This window comes from Lytechinus variegatus, chromosome 1 (genome assembly GCF_018143015.1).
Source record: "Lytechinus variegatus isolate NC3 chromosome 1, Lvar_3.0, whole genome shotgun sequence".
In the NCBI taxonomy this organism is placed as follows: Eukaryota; Metazoa; Echinodermata; class Echinoidea; order Temnopleuroida; family Toxopneustidae; genus Lytechinus; species Lytechinus variegatus.
Window position 1 is genome coordinate 36,989,523 of NC_054740.1, and position 21,944 is coordinate 37,011,466.

The following is a 21,944-nucleotide window of genomic DNA, read 5'->3' on the forward strand; positions in this document are numbered from 1 at the left end:
GATTTTTAATTTTGTAGAATATGTCTCCGTTGCGATTGCAAAAACTCACTAATGACCTGTAAACGGACGCAATTATCAAACGTGAGAATATCACAGAAAGAGAGATTGGTTGGGGAAAGGAGAATGGGAGAGGAGTTGAAAAAAATAGAGGGTTATGACATTGCTCTCATTTTTGGGAAAGATGAAGCAAGTACTATATAAAGAATTGGGAGAGGCAAAATTTGCAGTGCATTTAAAGGTGCATGATCCCTGATTCAGAGGGCGCCGTTGGACATACGTAATTTATATACGCGTCTCGGACTGCGCCAGCTACCCCCTGACACCGACGCTTTACGACGCGTCCGCAATGCCGAAGCTCTGACGATGATCACTTTGTGTACGCTTCGGCTGCAGCTGTTGGAAGCTCTTTGGCAGGTTGGCACCGCCTCCTTCTAATGTGTGAAGTGACGTCAGCAGATGTTTTGGCCAATCCCAATGTAGTCAAAAGCAACATAGTGTATGTGCAGTGTGAATGTTAAAACGTGTTGCAGCGAGTATAAAACCGTACAACATCACCTGGGATGATGCACCTTTTAGACAAATCCGACTCCGTCCTCTATTTCTTTCGCACCCCCCCCCCCCCCCCCCCTCTCTCTCTTTCTCTCCCTGGCTTACTCATCATATTGTATTCACTGATGAATGATTAACGCTGCTCTAATGTAGTCAGATTGATAATTCAAGCTCACTTAATACCTATTTACCATTTTTCCCCACTTAAAGGAACTAATATCAGAACTAAATTAAGATCAAAGGCTCGATATTAGCCAGAAAATATTTCTTTTCCACCGTGACGTCAACTAAGATCCATGTCATACAAAATATATCTTTTGATTTATATGCTGTTACCTGTGTCATTACAGCAAAAGCTCCATAAAGCACACGTCCGCAACTCATTACCATACATGCCACCAATTTGCAAAAGGCCATTCAACTAAAAAACAATAGTTCACTCCAAAGATTTTTATTCGAATGTTGCTGCAATGTTCACTGAAAGTATATATGAGGAATTCTCTAAAACCGGTTAAATCGAAATAATTTCAAAGTAGGTGTAGATCTGATAGAATGATTGATATAAACTGAACTTTTCGAAATTTTGAAATCTAAGATGAAAAATTATGTGCGGCCGTGGGTTATTACTTTGTTTGGGAAAAAGGACTTGATATTTCGACGGAATCGCATTCCTTGTTTTGCTGCTAGCAATTACAGAATTTCTTCAAAAATCTTTTGGCTTTTTTGTTGTTGTTTTTATTGGTTTTTTCTTAATTTTTTACTTGAATGACCATTGTATTTTGTATGAGCTTGCGCTTAATCCGCCCCTAATTTTGTTGTCCCCAGGAACCACTTCCTCAGTAAACGTCTAAAAAGGTAGAATTGACCATCAAATCAAACTCCCACTTCCCTTGTTCAACCATGGGTGGAACGTCCATGGCTCAACGTTTGGCTCAGTTCCGCGGCCTCTGCTGCGAGGCACACGGATGGTTTGGTATTCCCATCTTTAAATGACAAGTCCACCCAAAAAGCAAGTTGATTTGAACAAAAAGAGAAAAATCCAACCAGCATAACACTGAATATTTCATCAAAATCGGATGTAAAATAAGAAAGTTATGACATTTTTCAAGTTTCGCTTAATTTCACAAAACATTTATATGCACATCCTGGCTGGTATGCAAATGAGGAGACTATGACGTCATCCACTCTTTATTTCTTTTTTATTTTATTATATGAAATATTATAATTTTCTCCTCATTGTCAAGTGAAACGATTAATTCCTCCCTCAACATTTGGAATTAGCATTGTTTAATACTATATGGTTCAGTCAAGTTGGCCCTTATTGTCAAATCTATAAAAAATGAAATATTGTATGATTCAAACAATAAAAAACAAAAGAAATAGTGTGTGATGGACATCATCGACTTACTGTGCATGTCACTGTTTTGTGAGAAATAAGCAAAACTTTAAAATGTCATAACTTTCTTATTTTACATCCGATTTTGACGAAATTTTCAGCACTATGCCCGCTTGATTTTCTTTATTAATTCAATTCAGCATTTACCTCAAAGTAGAGGGAGAAACGAACGTCAAAATTTCAACGAGTGCATTTGCAGCAACATCATTTGCCCATGACCCCCCCCCCCCCTGCCTTCATGATTATGTGTACAAAATGGATGGCCCAGGGTAGAGCTATTTATACTCTAATAAATAGAGAGTTAATTTCACAAGTGTAGTAATCTTTATCATTCATTCAAATACAATTCATACTTACATGATGCAAAATGCTGGAAATTTGATGAAAATTGGATAACAAATTTACGAATTTATTGAATTCTAAAGATTTGCATTATTCCGGTGAAACAGTTCTACGCATGTCTTCATGAATATTCATTAGGTGGGTGAACCGATGAGGTAATATTTCCACTTGTTAACTTGTATTCTATTATATGAAATTTTTTTTTTTTCAAAATTTTCTACCAAAAACTAAAACAATTGGTTTGACAATTGGTTAAGTGCATAAGTTATTTATTGTCGCAACTTATTTCATCATAATGGAGACACATCATTTATACCTGTATGCAAAAATTAAACAATTATGATTTCCTGTAATAACTTAAGAAAAAGGTAAGAGGGGATGTGACATCATCAGCCCACATAACTGTTTTCACAAAATATTAATAAACTTTAAAATTCAATAACTTCGTTATTTGTTACCCGATTTCGATGAAATTTTCAGCATTTTGCTTTGTGAATTTTACTCTATTTATTTGTATTTAAATACTTTCAGCCAGGACCATCCTTTTAGCGCGGAAAGCTTAAGACAATAATGTTATAGCGACCTATCGAGGACCCCCCCCCAAAAAAAAAAAAAAACATGTTCTTTTCAGAACTCTTCACGACTATAAAAGGATACTTATGCCAGTGTTTAACCTATAAAACTATACTTACTGAGCTGCTGCGGAGCTGGATGGGGGACTTAGGATCTTCATCCACCACCTATTTCAGTAAACGTCTATAAAAGGTGAAAATTACCATTAATTACTTGTTCAACCATGGGTTGTAGGTCCATGATTCAACTCTTAATTTCGGCTAAGCCCCCCCCCCCCTCCCCTCCATCTAAATCGTTCCGCGGCCATTACTGCGACAGGTGGATAATTACGCGAATGGTTTGGTATTTCCCTTGATTACAGAGACTACTTTAGATTGAACTTCTCAGAGTATAACCATGGAGCTACTACAGTAGCTCCAAGGTACAACGACCGATTATTAAAAAGGATTGTTTCTGTTTTTTCATTGTTCGTGAGACACCTCCTTCTTACGTCAGGAACGGCAAAAGGGGTTTCCCCTTAAAGCGTTTGGGATTCCTTTTCTTATTTAAGACTACAACGTCCCTGGGATGGTGTTTCCTATGTAAAACTTACAATAAAACAGAGAAAGTAACTTCGATGCATTTTCGGGGCTATTACGGATGGTGTGGGAGTGCAAAACCGCTATAACTGTTCAAAAATAATCAGTACCGTGGATATCCGCATCACTTATGATGTTGGTGTTTTTCCTCCCTTTTTAATCGTCATTTAAACCCTGGATGATAGCTAGGTGTTACGTTCAACTAGTGCTTGCTGATTAACAAATACTGATAAACATCTTTCAAGGAAATTGCAGTTGGTCATAAACATATTGCTATTTTGATATTTCTACTTTTTTTGGGGGGGGTCTTACATTGCTCACAGTTGTACTTGCTTGTGAGACTAAAGCATGAACGCTAATGCTCAAACATGGGGACAAAATGAACTTAAAGTATAAGTCCACCCCAACAAAAATTTGATTTGACTAGAAAGAGAAAAACCTAACAAGCATTACACTGAAAGTTTTATCAAAATCGGATGTAAAATAAGAAAGTTATGACATTTTAAAGTTTCGCATAATTTCACAAAACAGTTACATGCACATCCCGGTCGGTATATGTAAATGAGGGAACTGATGACATCACCCACTCACTATTTCGTTTGTATTTTATTATATAAAATATGAAATATTCTATTTTTCTCCTCATTGTCCTGTGAAACAAAGTTTTATTTCTCCCTGAACATGTTGAATTACCATTGCTTAACATTTATGGGTCAATCAAGTCGGTCATTATTGTCATATCTGCAAAAAGTGATATAATGTATAATTGGAACAATAAAAAACAAAAGAAATACTGTAGTGAGTGTGCATATAACTATTTTGTGAACTATAACCGAATGTTTGAAATGTCATAACTTTCTTATTACCATCCGATTTTGTTGAAATCTTGTCTGATTTTTCTCTATTGATTCAAATCAACATGTTTATGAGGTGGCCGGACTTGCCTTTTAACTGGAGAAAGAGAGGGAAATACGAGAGAATAAACGGGTTCACGTGTACGTGCACAGACGGGAGGACAAGTCAACGATGTGATGTCAGTAAGAGGGGAGGGAGAGAGAGAGAGAGAGAGAGAGTGTGATGATGGGTGTTAGTGCGGTGAGGTGCGAGTGTGGGCGTGTGTGATAGTGTATGTTGGAAATATGTGATATATCTATGTATGTGTGTGTTATACTGATGTTGTGATACGGGCCTGCACACTGAGAATGAACGGTTGAAAAAAAATAAGAAAAAAGTATTTAAAAAAATGCAAAAGTGAATAATTGGCGAGGGAGTAAGGAGCAAGTGAGCTATGAGACAAAGGAGAGAGGATGAACATGAAAGAGAGTACAATAGAGAGAAAGAGCGAAAGGGAAAGAGATGTGGAGAGAGAGAGATTGCGATAGGGAATGAGGGAAAAGAAATGACAAAAAGGGCGAATATTTAAAAGGAATTTGATCGATTGTGTTACATGAAGTGCGATGATGCTGAAACCCATTCGCTGGTGTGCTTTGGAGCGAAAGAATCAAACCGTTCTAAGCGGTTCCATTCGAATTACTTAATGGGAAATTAAAATAGCTGCTCTGCAAACAGAAAATATGCACTAAAGTATATTCCTGGGGCCACTTAATAACAAGCACGCACTCTGTGGGCGTGAGATTAGCAAATATAATATTTTTTCATTACAGACGGCTCCCAAATTGTACAATATTTGCCCAACACATTACGCGTTCATTACCATGATGGCAAAATTCACAACATAAAAAAAAAACAATATCAAGACTGAGGATCCAACATGGTATAAAAATGATCGCTAATTGAAGGCCCTATTGCATTAGATGATAGATTAATTACTCAAAGTATTATTGATATCGTACTTTTCAATGTTTGAAATACAATGAAAATTAAATGAAATGCAAGTCAGTGATAATATGAGGATAAAATAAATGAGCAAAATTAATCAGCGTAGATATCTACATTGGTACTAGATTAGCTGCAGAAGATTGCGAAGTGATTTTCAGAATTTCAGGTTTACTCGATTATTCAGAATTTGCCGAAATTAGTAAAACAAAAACACAATTAGGAAAATGAAATTGATATTCGGTACAATTCTGTAATATATATGTATATATATATATTAGGATGTCACCTCACTTGCTATCATCGCTGTAGTATCAGAAACATTTCATACCCGTCATCGTACTTTTTAATAAACAGGTAAAGCCGGTGGGGATTGACCGATGGAAATCGAGGAAATGTTTAGCCTTTCCCGGGGTTTAATCATGACGCCGTGCAAAGAACACATACTTTGGGCTTGATTGGAACAGCTGCCTTATATATACGACGAGATCACCAAATATTTACCAATGCCTCGATGTGTGGGCAAGATAGGATCAATTCATCAGTTTACCATGCCTCTTGCAACAGAGAGCTTATTGGAATCCGACCAACGAACGCCGGTGTATACTGGGGTGAGGATGTTTCCCTGACGGCATTTTCAGGGGCAATAAACAGGTAATATGGGGGCCAGTAATACAAACTGGAAAAATGCCCTCTCCAAGAATGTTTTGTGTTTTGTTTTAGTCAAAGAGCGCGTTTGATAGTTTATTTGCGATGTTGTTAATTTCGTTTCTGCGTCGCTTTGCGGGAAAGCCCTAATACTTTAGACCACATCTCGAAATTGAAGAATAAGATAATAAATAGTACTTCTTACATGTATTGAGAACATGCTTTCATAATGTATCAAACGTACGTTTTATCTTCTCAGGTATCTGTACTATCACGTGAGCCGTTGATGCTGATTAAACTAGGTCGATCTGATTAGGTTACACAACCATCATGACCGATTAAATAATCGGTTAAAAAAGTATAAGCCCCCACCCCGTATATTTCTCTATCTTTCTCTATCCCACACGTGGGCGGAAATATGTTCTTCAATACTGGATACGATTTGCCACCATCCATTAAGCGGATATTGACCAGCAACTTATTTTGAGTGACACTTTATGTCAATACAATTTATGGGATACATGTTTTTATTAGCTAACAGTGGGAGTGATAATGACAAAACGTCACTTATCATAAAGGAAACGCGACTCAATATACAATGACAAATTTGAAAAGGGTGCAATTTATGATTATTTTTAGCACATAATCAAAACAAGTACTAATAAAAATTTATCATATTGACGCAAAATAATGAACAAGGAAGAGTTCAGGAGCCTCATTTTAACATGATGATAGTAAATAAACCAGTGTTACCTCACTTTAAATTATTCGTTTGAATAATAAATATTAAATACGATTTTACTGGTTATACTATTAGTCGTAAAGTTTTGTGCGTCGTCCATTAAAATTTTGAATGGCATTATGCCGACTGCCATTCACATGACGTCAAAATCATGTAGATAAAAAATTGTAATATTTAATAGCAGTGATAAGTGACACACTTAGCTATAATCAAGAGCCCGGTTTTAATGCGTATGAATGATATAACCGCTCCCAACTGTGGAAAGCCAGTGATACCGTCCAGAATTATTATACATGTCCTATATATGATTTAGTCCTGTATAGTGATAGGTTCAAATAGCATCATGTGACCGAATATTCCAATATTCTGATATCATCAGAAGCGTCGACCCTGGGGGGGGGGGGGTGGGGGCAGGGGGGGCGATTGCTCCTCCAATGAAAATATTGGGGCATATTGTTTTGCCCCCCCCCCCCATAATTCCGGTTGTGCAAAAATAAAACAAGATTGTAATGTTCAGCAAGCGAATTTGAGATACGCAACTCGTTCTTTACTTCAAATCGTGCTCACAATGTCCGCATTTCATAATCGAATACAAAAAATTTTTATGCTCGCGCTTTACGCTCGCATCCTTTATGTAGAAAAAATCCATACTTTTCATGATTGATTAGGTGAATAGAATGTCCCGTTCTCAGTTTTAAACCTTAAAAGAACTCCCGCTTGGATTTGCAATAATATTTCGTTGGAAATATATATCTTTTACTTTATAAAAAAAGGTCCATGAAACTGTCATTTTTTCAGATCGAAATATCAAAATTTTCAGCTTGTGCTTCGCGCTCGCACCTATTGTTCTTTTATATGCCAATCTTAATCATTGGTACCAAAAATGCTTAGAATATCAAGCTTTCAGGTCAGAATATAAAAAAAATTCAGCTTGCTCTCGGCACTCGCATTATCTGTGTAGTGAGATATGTATCCTCCTCATGAGTTACTACAAACAGTCCTAAACAGGTACCCTTTTCTTATTTTAAGGTCAGTATACAAAAAAGCAACAAATAATTAACCCCAAAACGGGTTTACAACGTCAGCTTTGAAAATCTTTTCCAAACCGCTCGCTCGTTATACACGTTATACGAAAAAATAAAGCCTATACATGTATCTTGTCATAACCAGGATTCACTTCAAAAAGGCTGTGCTCTTCTTTACTCTACTTCAGCAACGGTTTTTCTCCCCCCCCCCCCTCCCCTTCACTACGCTTACCTACCCTTCTGGTTTTCCCGGCGCGTCGCCCCCATTTATTTCATTTTTTTGATTAAAGAACCTTCGTAATAAAGAACCTTGTTTTGTTTTCGGATTAACGAACCTTCGGAACAACAAACCTTATTCTGTTTTCGGATTATCGAACCTTCCGAACAACGACCCTTATCTCGTTTTCGGATTATCGAACATTCGGAACAACGAACCTTATTTCGTTTTCGGACTAACGAACCTTTGGAATAACGAACATTATTTCGTTTTCGGACTAACGAACCTTATTTCGTTTTCGGACTGACGCACCTTCGGACTAACGAGCCTTCGGAATAACGCCACAAAAGTTCGGATTAACGAACCCTTTTTCGTTTTTAGGATTCACGAATATGGAGGTACATGTATATGCAATTTACGTGTTTCAAAATTATTCACCATTGCAATAACGAACTTTCGGAATAACGAATTTTCGGAATTACGAAGTGTAACCGATATATTTCTTTATTTTCATGTCCTAAAAACATGCATTACTCGCGCATTGCCATTGCTTTGGAACATTAACGTCACGTTTACTGGTTGTTTTTTTAAGTACAGTTATTCGAGTCAATGGGGGAGGGGGGGGGCCATGCAAAAAAAAAGTCACAATTAGTTTACCATGTATCTGTAGGCTTTTGTACACGTTGATTGAAAATATTGTTGGGAGGGGGCTTCAGCATCCTCCCTCGGACCCTTCGCAGACCCTACATCCTAGAGATTGGTTGTATAGCGCCTTGAGATTTCGACCCGATATGAGGACAGCATTGCTGCAATGAAGTCGTATCAGCAGCGAATGGGGACTTTCACGAATGGTCAGTCAAGATGAAGCATTTTGAGGAAGCTGATTCAGATACCATGGTTGCCAGCAGTTTGATCATGATTCTTTTCTCTCGTCTTTTTATTTATTTTTTTACTTATTCATTTTTTTTTCTACTTCATATGGTAATAAAGGTATAAATTGCTCATCGGAATCTTTTTTACCTTTAAACGGGGTGTGCACATTATTCACTCCCTGTGGAATATTTGCTAGATTTGATGCATTTTACTTACTATCGGCACCCCTTTGATACCACTTTTTATACCCCAGGCAGTCCTCACTCTACATGTGGAATGGTTCTTTCTTCTTTCAAAGTGATATTTTCCCCGACATCACGCACGAATGAAATGAAGCCATCCTTGCACAGAGCCATTTTCTCCTCCCATTCATGCCATTACTGCGACATAATCACGATTAGCAGACGGTCCATTAGTGATTTGACTGTTGCAGCGTCATTCGGTGAATAATGACATATCAAATGGCATGGAGAAAGATGATAGAGGGGTAACATCGGGGCCGGGCCCAAAGCTCGTTGCCCCCCCCCCAAAAAAAAAAAGCGACATGGAACAAGAGCGTAAGGGACATGGGGGAGGGGGTAAGAGGTAAAAGTACGAAAAACTTTGAAGTCATTGCGTCTCCATGCTTGTGCATCTATATTTCCTGAAGAACCTTGTCATGCTCGTTTAATGAGAAAACAAATCCATTATGTCTGTCTGAGTGTAAAGAGGTAAGTATGAAGTTTTAGTTATAGCAGTACCTGGAATACTCAATCTGCGCATGCAAGAATGCTACCATATTTCCCACCATCCTGGATTCATGAGAACACTTGGACGTGTCGGCAATGTAGTTGGAAAATCCAAGAGTGCAAATATTTATAAACTTTGCGTCCCAGAAAAAAAGGAAATCGGCATTTCCATGTCTTCATTGTTTGAAGTCTAATGAATTATGATATTTAATTTACATAATCACATAATTATATTATTCCTCTTTATTTCGATACCTAATATATGAGCGGGGGGGGGGGGGGTACTCACAAAATAAGGCATACGGGGATGTGCCGCTGGAATGGGTCGCTCTTTTGGATGAAATCCCATAACATGGGGTATGGTTTTATGCTGGAAAATACCTAAACATGGCCCCAAGTTTTAGATACTGGCGTTAAACATGAGTCCGTGGCCTCATTTTTTTTTTTTTTTTTTGGGGGGGGGGAGATTTCCGCCCCTGAATAATGGGTACCTTTTTAGCCAAAATGGCCCGTAAATATGGGTATGGGTTTTTAACCTTCAGTCGCACACCATCGTCCAAACCAAATCTAAGTACCCCCCCCCTGAATTTGAGATGAACATTTCAGGAATTAACATGATTATAAATGAGCAAGACGAGTTTGAAATTTTGATGTCAAAACCAGGTTGGACAAGATTGTATGCGACGATCGTGTTTATTCGATGATTGGCTCATTAGCATTTCTTTTGTATTCTTTGTTAAGATTCTCTCACTGATCCCTGAAATGAGAGTGGATTCAGATTCACCGGCACTTGAGTTTCTGCGCAAATCGTTTCAGATATATCTCAATATATTGTTTGTTAGTTGGTTTGCTGTTGGTTTTAAATTAGAGATGAGATTCCAATCTTGCCATGAGTATTAAATTTATGGTAAAACCATATTTAATAATTGTGACATCTATTCCTGAAAACGGGTTTCCTCTTTTGTGAGACACACTGTGCATATATTCAATTTAATTCAAATAAACATTTATTTTCCTCCATTTTACAAAGTTACTTCATTATTGTACACAAGAATACACTTCAAGTCAATTTCTATAAAGAATATAAATATAAACAACTTATGTGTAAAGAGGAAGGCGTATGTCCCTAGAAGCATATGCTTGTGGCGGGATACGCCTGTGGACAAAAATATATACAATACACAAAATACAATACAAAGATAAGAAGGGCTAGGAAAGGAGAAGAGAAGTAGAAAAGAAAACGGGAAGAAAACGAGAGAGGGAGAAGTGAGCAGGAAGGCTGGCGGGCATGAGTTACCGAGTACCGAGCAAATAGAGCGTACAACAATGTATGGTGGAGAGAGGGAGAGATAAAAAAAATAATAATGCCGCAACATTTGCACATTATTCATGTTAACTTAAGATCAAAAGGAATGTAAGGTATTAGGATATTCAAGCATAGGATGATAAAATTGATTTTTTAATCTTAAATTTTAAGCTAGTTGCTGACAAGGATTTTTTTATGTAGTCTGGAAGATCATTCCATATTTTCGGGCCAGAATAACGGATGTTGTGTTGAAAGATAATCTTTTCGTGTTTAGGAATATATATTTGGTTATTTCTTCGGATATGAAAATTATGTATATTTGATACATGCGTAAAGAAATCACGAAAGTTTTCTGGAATTTGAGAATTTAAACACCTGTACATAAAATTACATTGCTGAAGTTTATTGATGTCGTTAAATTTCAGCAGTTTCTGGGAATGAAATAAAGATTTCGTGTCTGTTGGTGGTATGATGTCGTTCACAGAAATTATACGCACAGTTTTATTTTTAAGGGAACATAATTTCTTAAGATGGGTTTGGTATGTGTTAGCCCAGACCAAATTACAATAATAAAAATATGGCAAGATTAGAGAGCAATATAATGTACGTAGGACCGGTTTTGGAAGATAAAAGCTTAGGCGATATATAATTCCGATATTTTTCGCTACCTTGTTTTCAATTTCATTTATGTGATGTGACCATGTTAAATTACTGTCAATGATAATACCAAGAAATTTTGTATTTTCAACTCTGGGAATAATTTGGTTATTAAGCCTAACTTCAACATGATTAAAACCTATATGCCTTGTAGAGTTACGGAAAATAATGTAATTGCATTTTTTGTAATTGATTGTGAGTTTGTTTGCACTGAACCATTTACAGACATTACTCAATTCGGTATTAACAGTTTCACACAAGTGGTAAAGATTTTTATCAGAATAAACTATGTTTGTATCGTCAGCGTACATGATAAAGGAAAGAAGGTTTGATGAACGATATATGTCATTGATAAATAAAATAAATAAGAGCGGGCCTAGTAATGACCCTTGTGGAACTCCACATGTAATTGTCCTATATTCGGATTGAACAGAGTTATATTAAGTACATTGCTTACGATTTAAGAGGTAGCTAGAGAAAAGATCAAGGGCAGTCCCACGAATACCATAGTTATTTAGTTTAGTTAAAAGTATAGTATATATTGTAGGGTTTCTTTTTTTGTAATGCTAGAATTGAGATTCATACGCTGATTTGTTTTCCATTAGTTCTGGTTATGAATTCATATGATCCCGAAACATGTTGCTACCTTGAAGTTCCAGATGCAGGCATGCAGCTCAATCCGCCGCAGCATGCTAATACACTGTAAAAAAATGAAGTGCTAATGTAGCTCTTACCATGCGTACAGTTACTGTGCTTGTATAGTGACTGAACTACGAGTGCTGATTTTCTAGTTCAATTTTAAACTAGAAAATCAGCACTCGTGAAGTCACTATGCAAGCACTGTAAGTGCTAAATTAGCACTTAATTTTTTACATTGTAGACGAAAATGATACCATTAGCTTGATTAGCGAGGTTAACAAAAGTTCATATTTATTTCAGGCACATGCATCATGGCGTTTATCCATAAAATAACGTTGAACGCATCAATCCCAAGGTTGCGTTTCACACTATAAGTATAAAATGTCATGTAAGAGCGTGTTCCGTCGTCCATTTTGCCAGAGACGTGTCCCTTTCTTAATTTCCTTCATGATCTTTTCGAAAAGTACTATGATATTAATAAGAAATATATGTGTTTTAGTTCATTTATTTCGATAGGCCTAATACTGCTTTAATTGTAGTTGATCGTATTTCATAGTGATGTGAAGGCCAGGTCTGAGCAAATGGAAAATTGGCAATTCGCCTAAAGTGGTAGAGAATTGTGCTGATTGATTATTATAAAATGTTCAATATCCTGTTTAATCGCAGGCGTGTTTATGTGATCGCAGATAACGATAAAATCGGAAAAGCGCTCCGCTTGGCAGAGGCAGACTATACGAATAACTTCATTGCCCCATAAAGCATTCAATGGCAATTTCATTAGCACCGGAAGCAGGCGACAGAAGGGGGCCATGTACAGTTAAAGTTTCGTAATTATCTGCCAAATATGGTTGTTTAGCACACATTGTCACTTGAAAAGCAAAATTTCTATGCGAAACAAACGAAAAAAAACATCGCAGCAGCGATTTATATCGTGTCCCTTTTTCGATTCCTGCTGATACTATTTATTGGGACTATTCATGCTAGTAGAGTTCTCCGGAAATATGGTTAGAGGTCGTATAGATCTAGACCGCATGAACGTGTTGATGAAAGGGAGCGCGGCGATCATTTTTAATGACAATGATTATCACATTTTATGGGTATAAATGCGTAACTTTGTGAAAAAGGATGGGAAGAGGCTGTTTTTCCTCTTCTTTTGTTTTTCTTTTCTTTCGGGGTAGGGTGTTTTCAAAGAGGAATTGCTCATCAAATAATTGTTTAAGGTTGTGAGCTTTGCAACGTGGGATAGAAAAACATATTTTTTTCACGAGAGGATTTACCCCCCTACACACACACACACCGATTAGCAAGCTATCTCAATTATTCTGAAAAAAAATCAAGAAAAACTGCAATATTGTTTAGCGATCATGATCGTGACAATTATAAAAAAAAAATTCTAATCAGACATTTTCTTTAAAAATCTTTTATTTCCAATATTTTTTGTCCACGTGTGTGAACGCAAATATTTTAATATTCAATTCAAGAATTTATTTCCAAATTCATCAAAAAGAACACAATAAGAATGAAATTATATACAGACAAATAAACTTCTCCCCAAATATACAATATTCAATTATATAACAGGACATCAGCAATACAAAAATTTGTTAAAAGTAAAATGAAAATCGGCACATTGTTTACAACAGAGTGCAAACAAAATAAATGTCATGCACTACACAGTGCGTCCCAGAAAAAACGAAACCGAGATTTAGCGATCATTTATCATTACTTAATCATAAATAAAATAGGCAAATGACCTACCAATGTAAAGCTTAGAATCTCTTCTTTCATCTGATATTACTTAGATTATTTTTCATTCACGCATGAGTGAGCAAATACAATTTGAAGGAAGGATATCAAAAACTCATTTGGCGGGGGGTATCTGGGTTTCAAAAGGAAAACCTCACTTTTGAAAAGTTCAATATCTCCTCTTTAATTTGATACCTAAATTACAGAAAATGGTCAAGAAATAACAAAGTTCTGGTCATTTGAAATAAGGCTTGAATTTCAATAATTTCATAAAATGAAGAGGTTCTCCAGGCTGGCTTTCAAACTCACTCGACACTCCGTTTTGTTGACGATCAGCCATGCATTAAATCTTTTGTTCACCGTGCGAAAGCTTCTGTAGGAAACCGGTGAAAACTCATTTATCTCATGAAAAAATTCGAGTGATAGAGTGAAGATACAATTTCATCACCCTTTATCAACCTTTGACTGTCAATTATTATAAGCAAGGTCCTATAATGATTTAAAAAAAAAACTCATATAGAAATAACATGCTGATGGTTTTCCGAATTCCTTCTTTTCTTATACAGCGTGTACATTATGTAATCCCACTTTTATTGTTATTGGATAAAATGTTAAGTGGCATTCTGGATAGAATTTTTGTGGTTATGGACGTTACTCATCATTGCTCATGGTGGCATTCGCCATAATGGTGATGAGGTTGTGGTGGTGGTGTTTTTTTTTTTTTTTAGTAATCCTGATTTTCATGGTGATGGTCGTAGCCATGGTAATGCTAGCGGTTACAGTGACAGTCGTTGTGGTGGTGGTAGAAGTGGTGTCGGTGATTGACCCACATTTTGCTGCATTCAACCCAGGTGAGGTAAACGGTTACCGGCAGGAACTAATTCCTCAAAATGACGTGCTCACCGGAATCGGTAGACTAGCTTAGCAGGGGTAATATAGGAGCGCCTTGAACACCTATACAAATCCGATATTTGGTGATGGCCGAAGTGCTGGTGGTGTAGTAGTCATGGCAGTGGTGATGATGGTGTTGGTAGTAAGTGAGAGTTGTGGTGAAGATGGTGGTGGTGGTGTTGGTGGTGGCAGTCGGTGTGCTGGTAGTGGACGGTTGTTTGTTATTGGTATATAGTGATGACGATTGGGGCTTCTGCTGTTGGTGGTAGTGGTGGTGCACGGCGGTGTTGGTAGTGGTGGTGGTGGTGATGCTGATAGTGGTGTTCATTTTATATTTTATTGTATCATTTTCCTGCCAATCTTTTGAAAGGGACTCTTGAGTAGACATTGGGCTATCTGCATTATTTGTTCGCCTGCAGAATACGAGCTAGATAGGGCAGCTAGAGACTTCCCCGATGTTCAACAGGTCCTATACAACTTCGGATTTAAAGAGAGAGAGAGGGGGGGGGGGGGGGTAAGTGAACAGGGGAAAAGTAGACTGAAATATAGACCCAAAATTGTATCTTGTTAAACAAAATGAAGTTATATAAGCTAAATTAAACTCAAATTGTCATTATATACGTGAAACATTATACGTACCCCCCCCCCCCCCGGTTTCACCTATGTTAACCAAAGCGTGAAAGAAATTCGGAAACTGTGTGATATTGAATTTTGCGTCCTTTGTGTAATGCCGCCCTTTCACACGGTAAGAAATCGTAATTTGAATGATGATTCCCCGGGAGGGCACTCGACCAAAAAAGTGGTATGGGGTGTGTGCCGCGGGCTAGACAAAAAAGGGGGCCTTGGAGCGGGCTTATTGTAAAAAGGAGGGTCCTCGGAACGGGCTTCGGAACTACAAATGTTTGTGAAAACGGGGGTCCTTGAAACGGATCGCAAGCGTGTGAGTACGTGGTTATGCATCCCTATGGAACGGGCATGCGTGCATGATACAGCTAGCGCAGCCTCCGCCGGGTGCGCTCGCGCAGAGGCGATGGTCGGACAGCGCTCTGCGGCCGCTCATTGTAGCAGATCAATGCGACCGGAACGGCGTAACGAAAAATATGCGAAGCTTTGGAGCGGATTTTTTTTTTCTTCTTTTTTTTCTCAATAAGAAGAAAATGCTATGCCTTGGAGCGGCTTTCTTTGTTCTTTTTCTCAATAAGACAAAATGCTATGCCTTGGAACGGAAATTTGATGGGGTCCCCTCCGCGGCACATACCCACTATGCATTATATACTGAGTGCCCCCCCCGGGATGAATCCAGTGAAAAAAGGCTAATAATAGCAATCATCATTACAATGTTGATTCAAGATTCACGTGTGAAAAGGCCCATGTTTTCCTTGAAATGCAGTGAGCCGTTAAATGGCCCCGAAATTTCTATTGTATGATTTAGTTCATTGTGGACGATTGCATTAACGTTTTTCAAGGAGAGAGACAAAGAAAGAAAGGGGGAATGAAAAAACAGTGAAAAGAAATGGTAAGCTGGTGCGTTCAAAATAATGCAAGACAGTCATGTACAGTGGCAAGAGGGAGGGGGGGGGGGACAAGGAAAGTTCATATCCTATCCAAGAGGATATCGATTTTAATTCCACTCAAGGAGTTTGATTTGAGCTCTCTTATGAAGTATTCATTGCAGGCTTTCTTGCCGCTTGAGTCTTTCTGTCGGCTTGTGTTGCCCGACGGAACGTAAAACGCGGCGCGTTGGATCCGAACGGAACGTGTGCTGTACGTGACCGGCGTGCAATGCCGTGCATGGCTGGAGAATGTTGGGCAAACCGTTCGACTGATGTTTCTCCCACCCCCAGGAGATGTCATCACAGGTATAGAGCACTGGGATACGCTGATGGCGGTTCATGCAAACATACAGACAACTGAACATAATATTACGTTTTAAAGGTGGGGATCAACTTCTTGCTGTCGTAACACCAAGGAATTGAATCGACTCCAGACCGATCAAAGTCGCTACGTCATGTCCAGTTACAGTACCATTGGTTAGTTTGAGTTGTTCTCAGTAACGTTACTATGGCATAATTCTGATCTGAACAATTGAATGTGAAAACTGTGATTTTATTTTCATCATTTTCATTTTTATTTTCATTATTTTCATCATTCTTTATCTAAAAATCTGGTTAATATTTGAACTAGGTGTGAGTGATATCGAACTGCAGGGTTGTAGAAAGAGAGGTGGTGATTGGGGAACTCACTGATGAATAGCGTCCTTTGGTTCTGTGCAAGGACCTTTCGTTTTGGAAGATAGATGATCGACTACTGTTGACCACTGTAGCTGTGCCGTCAGATGATAATTGCTCCTTCCTCCTCTCAGTAAATAAATCAGTTTATAAGGACAGAATGTACTTATTTGGAAAAATACCACTTGACCAAAACTCAAAGCTGATTTACGCCGAAAACAGTTGAAAGAACCCTGAGGACCGATGGAGTCTAAGGCCCGTATTCTGAAGTCGGGTTTAAGTTAAGCTCAGGTTTAAAGTTGTGGTTTAAGTATGGGAAGCCAAAAGTATCAAATTTGTTATTAAGTTGTATGTTTCTTATGTTTACTGTGCTCTTTCCTGATTCATCGATGGTGAAGCCAATAATCTTTTTATACTTCCTAGACAATTATGAATGATTTGAGAGCCAAATGAGCTGAAGTATGATATCTCTACTGTTAGTGATTTATGTAACAATTGGCTCGCCATATTTAAACCACAACTTTAAACCTGAGTTTAAGTTAAACCCGACTTCAGAATACGGGCCTAAGAGTCATGTGGTCCAGTGGTTAGAGCAGTGGACTCGCAATCCCAAGGTTGTGAGTTCGAATCCCATTCTGCCACTTTGATAAAAAGGCCTGAGAGTATAATCTGTCGTATATAAGGTCAGCCATTATGAATGATTAACCTAGACGTAAAAAAAAATCCTAGGTAATTGGTTATATACCAGCTTGGCGTTTACCAGTTGTCCTGCCGATCTCCTACGGGAGCTACCAGAAACAGAGTTGACCATGCACAGGTGGTTTCATTACCGTGTTTTCGCTCCACGACGCACGACGGATTCAAGAACATAGAAAGTGTATTGTCAAATGCCTTTCATGAAAAAGACCAACCAAGAAGTCTTTGTTGAAAAAAAAATGTCCAATCAAAACAAGAGTTTCGTACTGGACTCTGAACAAACGACATAATTTGCACTTGAAGAATTTAGTTGCAAAAGAGGTTAGGTCCACTTTGGACCATTCCGAGAAAAAAAAATAGGTCCACACAGATTTTTTTGGGGGGAAGAGATTAAAAAAAAAAAGTTTCGTATTTTCACTTACTGCAATATTCTTATGAGAAACTAAATTGTCATGATGCACTACCCTGTCATGTGAACATAAAATTGGGTATAAAAGAAAACTACCTGTCTTCAATTTTTTTCTATGATTCTTTTGAAAATTATCATTGTGGAACTAACCCCTATTGCAGGTAAACTGAAAGAAATCCAATCTATTTTTATTTATTTTTTTTCTCTTTTTCCACTTTTATTAATGTTTTCATGTGAATTTCAAATTTTCTTTGTTTTCGTATGAGCGACTAAAAATTTGGAGGTTTTGAGACAGAAAACAATAAAATTTATGAACAATGGACCTAACCCCTTTTGGCAAATGAGCTCTTCATAAGAGTTTGTTTGCAAAAGGGATTAGGGCCACTCAAAGAAACTCCTTTTGGTTATTCTCCCATATGGCAATATTTCTTATGCGAAACTAAATTTTCATGATACCCTACCATGAGAACATATAAAATTGGGTATAAAAGAAATCTGCCAGTTTATATTTTTTTAAATATATCTTTTCCAAAAAAAAATCTTTGTGGAACTAGCCCCTTTTGCAACTAATTTTAAATGGACCTAACCCCTTTTGAAAAAAGTGATCTTTCTTTGCCATTTTAGTTAACTTTTTGATAGCAATTTCAACTTTTCTTTGGAATCGTGTTATAGAGCTACTAAACATCTGTACGTTAAGACAAAAAAAAATCAAATTTGATTTTAAAAAATGGACTTAACCCCTTTTGCAAGTGAGCTCTTCAATTGTTCGTGAGCTCCGAAATTTCTGTTCCGATTCACCAATTTTCGACAAAGACCTCCCAGCTGTACTTTGTCATTTGACGGGCATTTTCAATGTATTCACTGTGCTCTCCTTGAATACTCCACTGGTCGCTGAGTGTAAACTCCCTGATATTGTTTAATATAAAGAAATATATATTCGAGTAAAGCCATTGTATTTCTTCAAGACATCTTGTGCAGTCAATCTCTTGCAGGCTGAATAAATTTAATATACGATGTATATTATGTATGCTCATGTATAATTATGGTGGATGAACCTGCCACGTCTGCAGATGTTAATCGGGTTGCTTAAATCTCAAATGCTGTGATGTTACTGGTGTTCTCTCCACACTATTACGGATGAATCAAGAACAGAGAAAATGTTGAATGCCTGTTATGGCAAAGAACAACCACAAGGTTTGGGTCAAAAATTGGTAACTCAGAACAGAAGCTTACTCCTTGACTCAGCACAAGCGACCCATTTTTGCAATTTTTCGTCAGCTCCGAAACTAAGGACCAAACTGCTGTTCCGATTGAACAAATCTCGACAAAGACCTCCGAGCTGTTCGTTGTCGTTTGATGGGTATTGTGCAAAACATTTGCTGTGTTCTGGAATTCGTCAGACGTCGAAGCGGGAAAACTTCATATTGTCTTTATGGCATAGACCGAGTTGAGGGTTAAAGGCGGAACACACTTAGAAAGAACAGGGTTGTTTAATTAGGCGAATAGGAAAGGTACAGTACAGCTGAGCGCAAGCGTCCATCAGCTCGTCAACCACACATTTGTAGACCCACTGGCCCGTATTCTGAACTCAGGTTTAAATTAAACCCTGTTGTGGTTTAACTATGGAGAGGCAATTGGAACACAAATCCCAAACATTACTCATCCATTTTATAAACTCATTTGACACTAGAATTGTTCATAATGTTCTGGGAATAACGGAAGTATTTTTCTTCATTATGAAATAATAATAATAATTTGCCAGCAAAACAACGACATATAAGACGGCCATGCCGACGTCAACGCTTTTTTTCGGAGAATCTCTAGACTACAGTTTCTGTTCATGAATATTCTTGAGGCATAGTCTGACTAAAGAAATTCCATATTATATCGGTATTCTCACTGCCCTCTCGCGTCGGGTGCACAAATACTGATTTAAAAAAAAAATCGCGTCCACGATGCGGACGACGCCGTCGTGTTGACACAATTATGAAACTTGCTATCGTCACACCCATTTTACCATTTTCAGTCATGAGAAATATTTCAAAATTCATTCAACACTCATAATTCTGTCTCCCCCCATCCCTCCCCCCCCCCCTCTCTCTCTCTCTCTATCATATTCGCCACACCTTGTCACCTTTCCTGTACCCCTCTACCACAGGCGTATATTTATGGGGGCTTCATCTCCCCTCTCCCCTAAAAAATGAAATATCAGCCGGATCGGAGCAATTCTTCTGTATTAATTCTTCGTAACAAATACATTACAAGGATCTAAACTGTTATACAAATCAATCATGTATTGAAGAAACATCGAAATCGTTATTCTTGATGCTGGTATGCAAATCTACTTCTACTTCGATGTTAATTCTGGTAACATTTGTCTTGTCTTTTGCAGAAAGGGCTATTTCCAAACAAGACGATGCAAGATTTCATCATAATTATTTCTTGGACGACTGAATGAAGTACTTTCTTGTTGTGGTTGATAGATTTGAAGCAGAGGGACGGGAAGGCTTTGGACAACAGTTAAGGTAAATGTCAAAATAAATTCAGATTTCGATAATGATATGAACTGTAGGTATATATAATATACATATATATATATATATATATATACGTGTGTGTGTGTGTGCGTGTGTGCGTGTATGTAGGTTGTATGTATGTATATGTACGCTTGCCGTGCTTATTCTATTCGATAATGATTGATTCAGTACCATTAAAAGATCCCGTTCGCTTGAAATACAAAATACCTGTGAAAACAAATGAATCTTCGGTCATCATCACCAAAATGAAAGGTGAACATAAAAAATGGAATAATCCCAAAAGATGAACGAATTTCCACGATATCTCTAAATATCGTATGATATAATTCACATTTCTGCACCGAAAAAGGCATGCAAATTTATCCGCGCTCGCTGCGTTCGCTCGTAATATTTGAGATGGAAATGATCCTGATTTGAAAGATCATTTGTTTACTCATCCTCTAAGTTATGGAATAGCTTCCCTGAAAACATCAGACAGTGTTTGACCTCTGAAACTTTCAAATATTACCTCAAAACATTTCTCTTCAATTCTTCTTGATTTCTTTTATCATTTCCTAAAAAGCGCCTTGAGCATTCTACAGAGTGGATTTGGCGCGATCTAATTATTTTAATTAGTCTAATTATTATTATTATTATTTTGGAAGCGAAAATTAGACTGACAGAATACTTGCCACATCCCTTACTCCTTCCACCGGCTTGTCTCAACTCTGTCCGTGTCCCTCTTTCCCTCCCTCCCTCCCTCGCCCCCCCCCCCCCCTACATCGCCCCGTTCCTCTCATCGTTTGTGCCCACGTCACGTAAACATTTGGGTTAGCCTTGGGTAACCTGTTAGTTCATGTAATTTACTCCTTGACAAAAAGACTTAGAAAATGCTTCATGAGATATTTATCACACGCCCTAAGTAATTGATGTGCCAAGTCGATCAATTTCCGCACGTAATCCAGCTATAACATTCTGTGGTAGAAAGTTCTCATTTTGATCTAAACGCGTGCCATGCATCACTTATGTAGCTTTTTTCCAGTGCCTGCTCTAAAACGCTAGACTAAAATGTTGACGACAACAGTGTCGCTAAACATCAACTATTTCATTAATTCATAACCACCCCACCCCCTCATCTCAACCCTTACCAATGCCCTACATTTTGTAATTCAAAAAGAAGTCTAAAGATTATAATATTTTATCAAGCGCGGCTTGTTTCGAAGAATGGAAATGTGGCACGCACCCAAAGTACGTTTTGTAACATGGCCAATAGTTCGACAAGCTTGCGGAAAGTTTTTTTCTTCTTCTTCTTCAAGAATTTCGAACCTTTGAAACAAAATAGCTTGTGC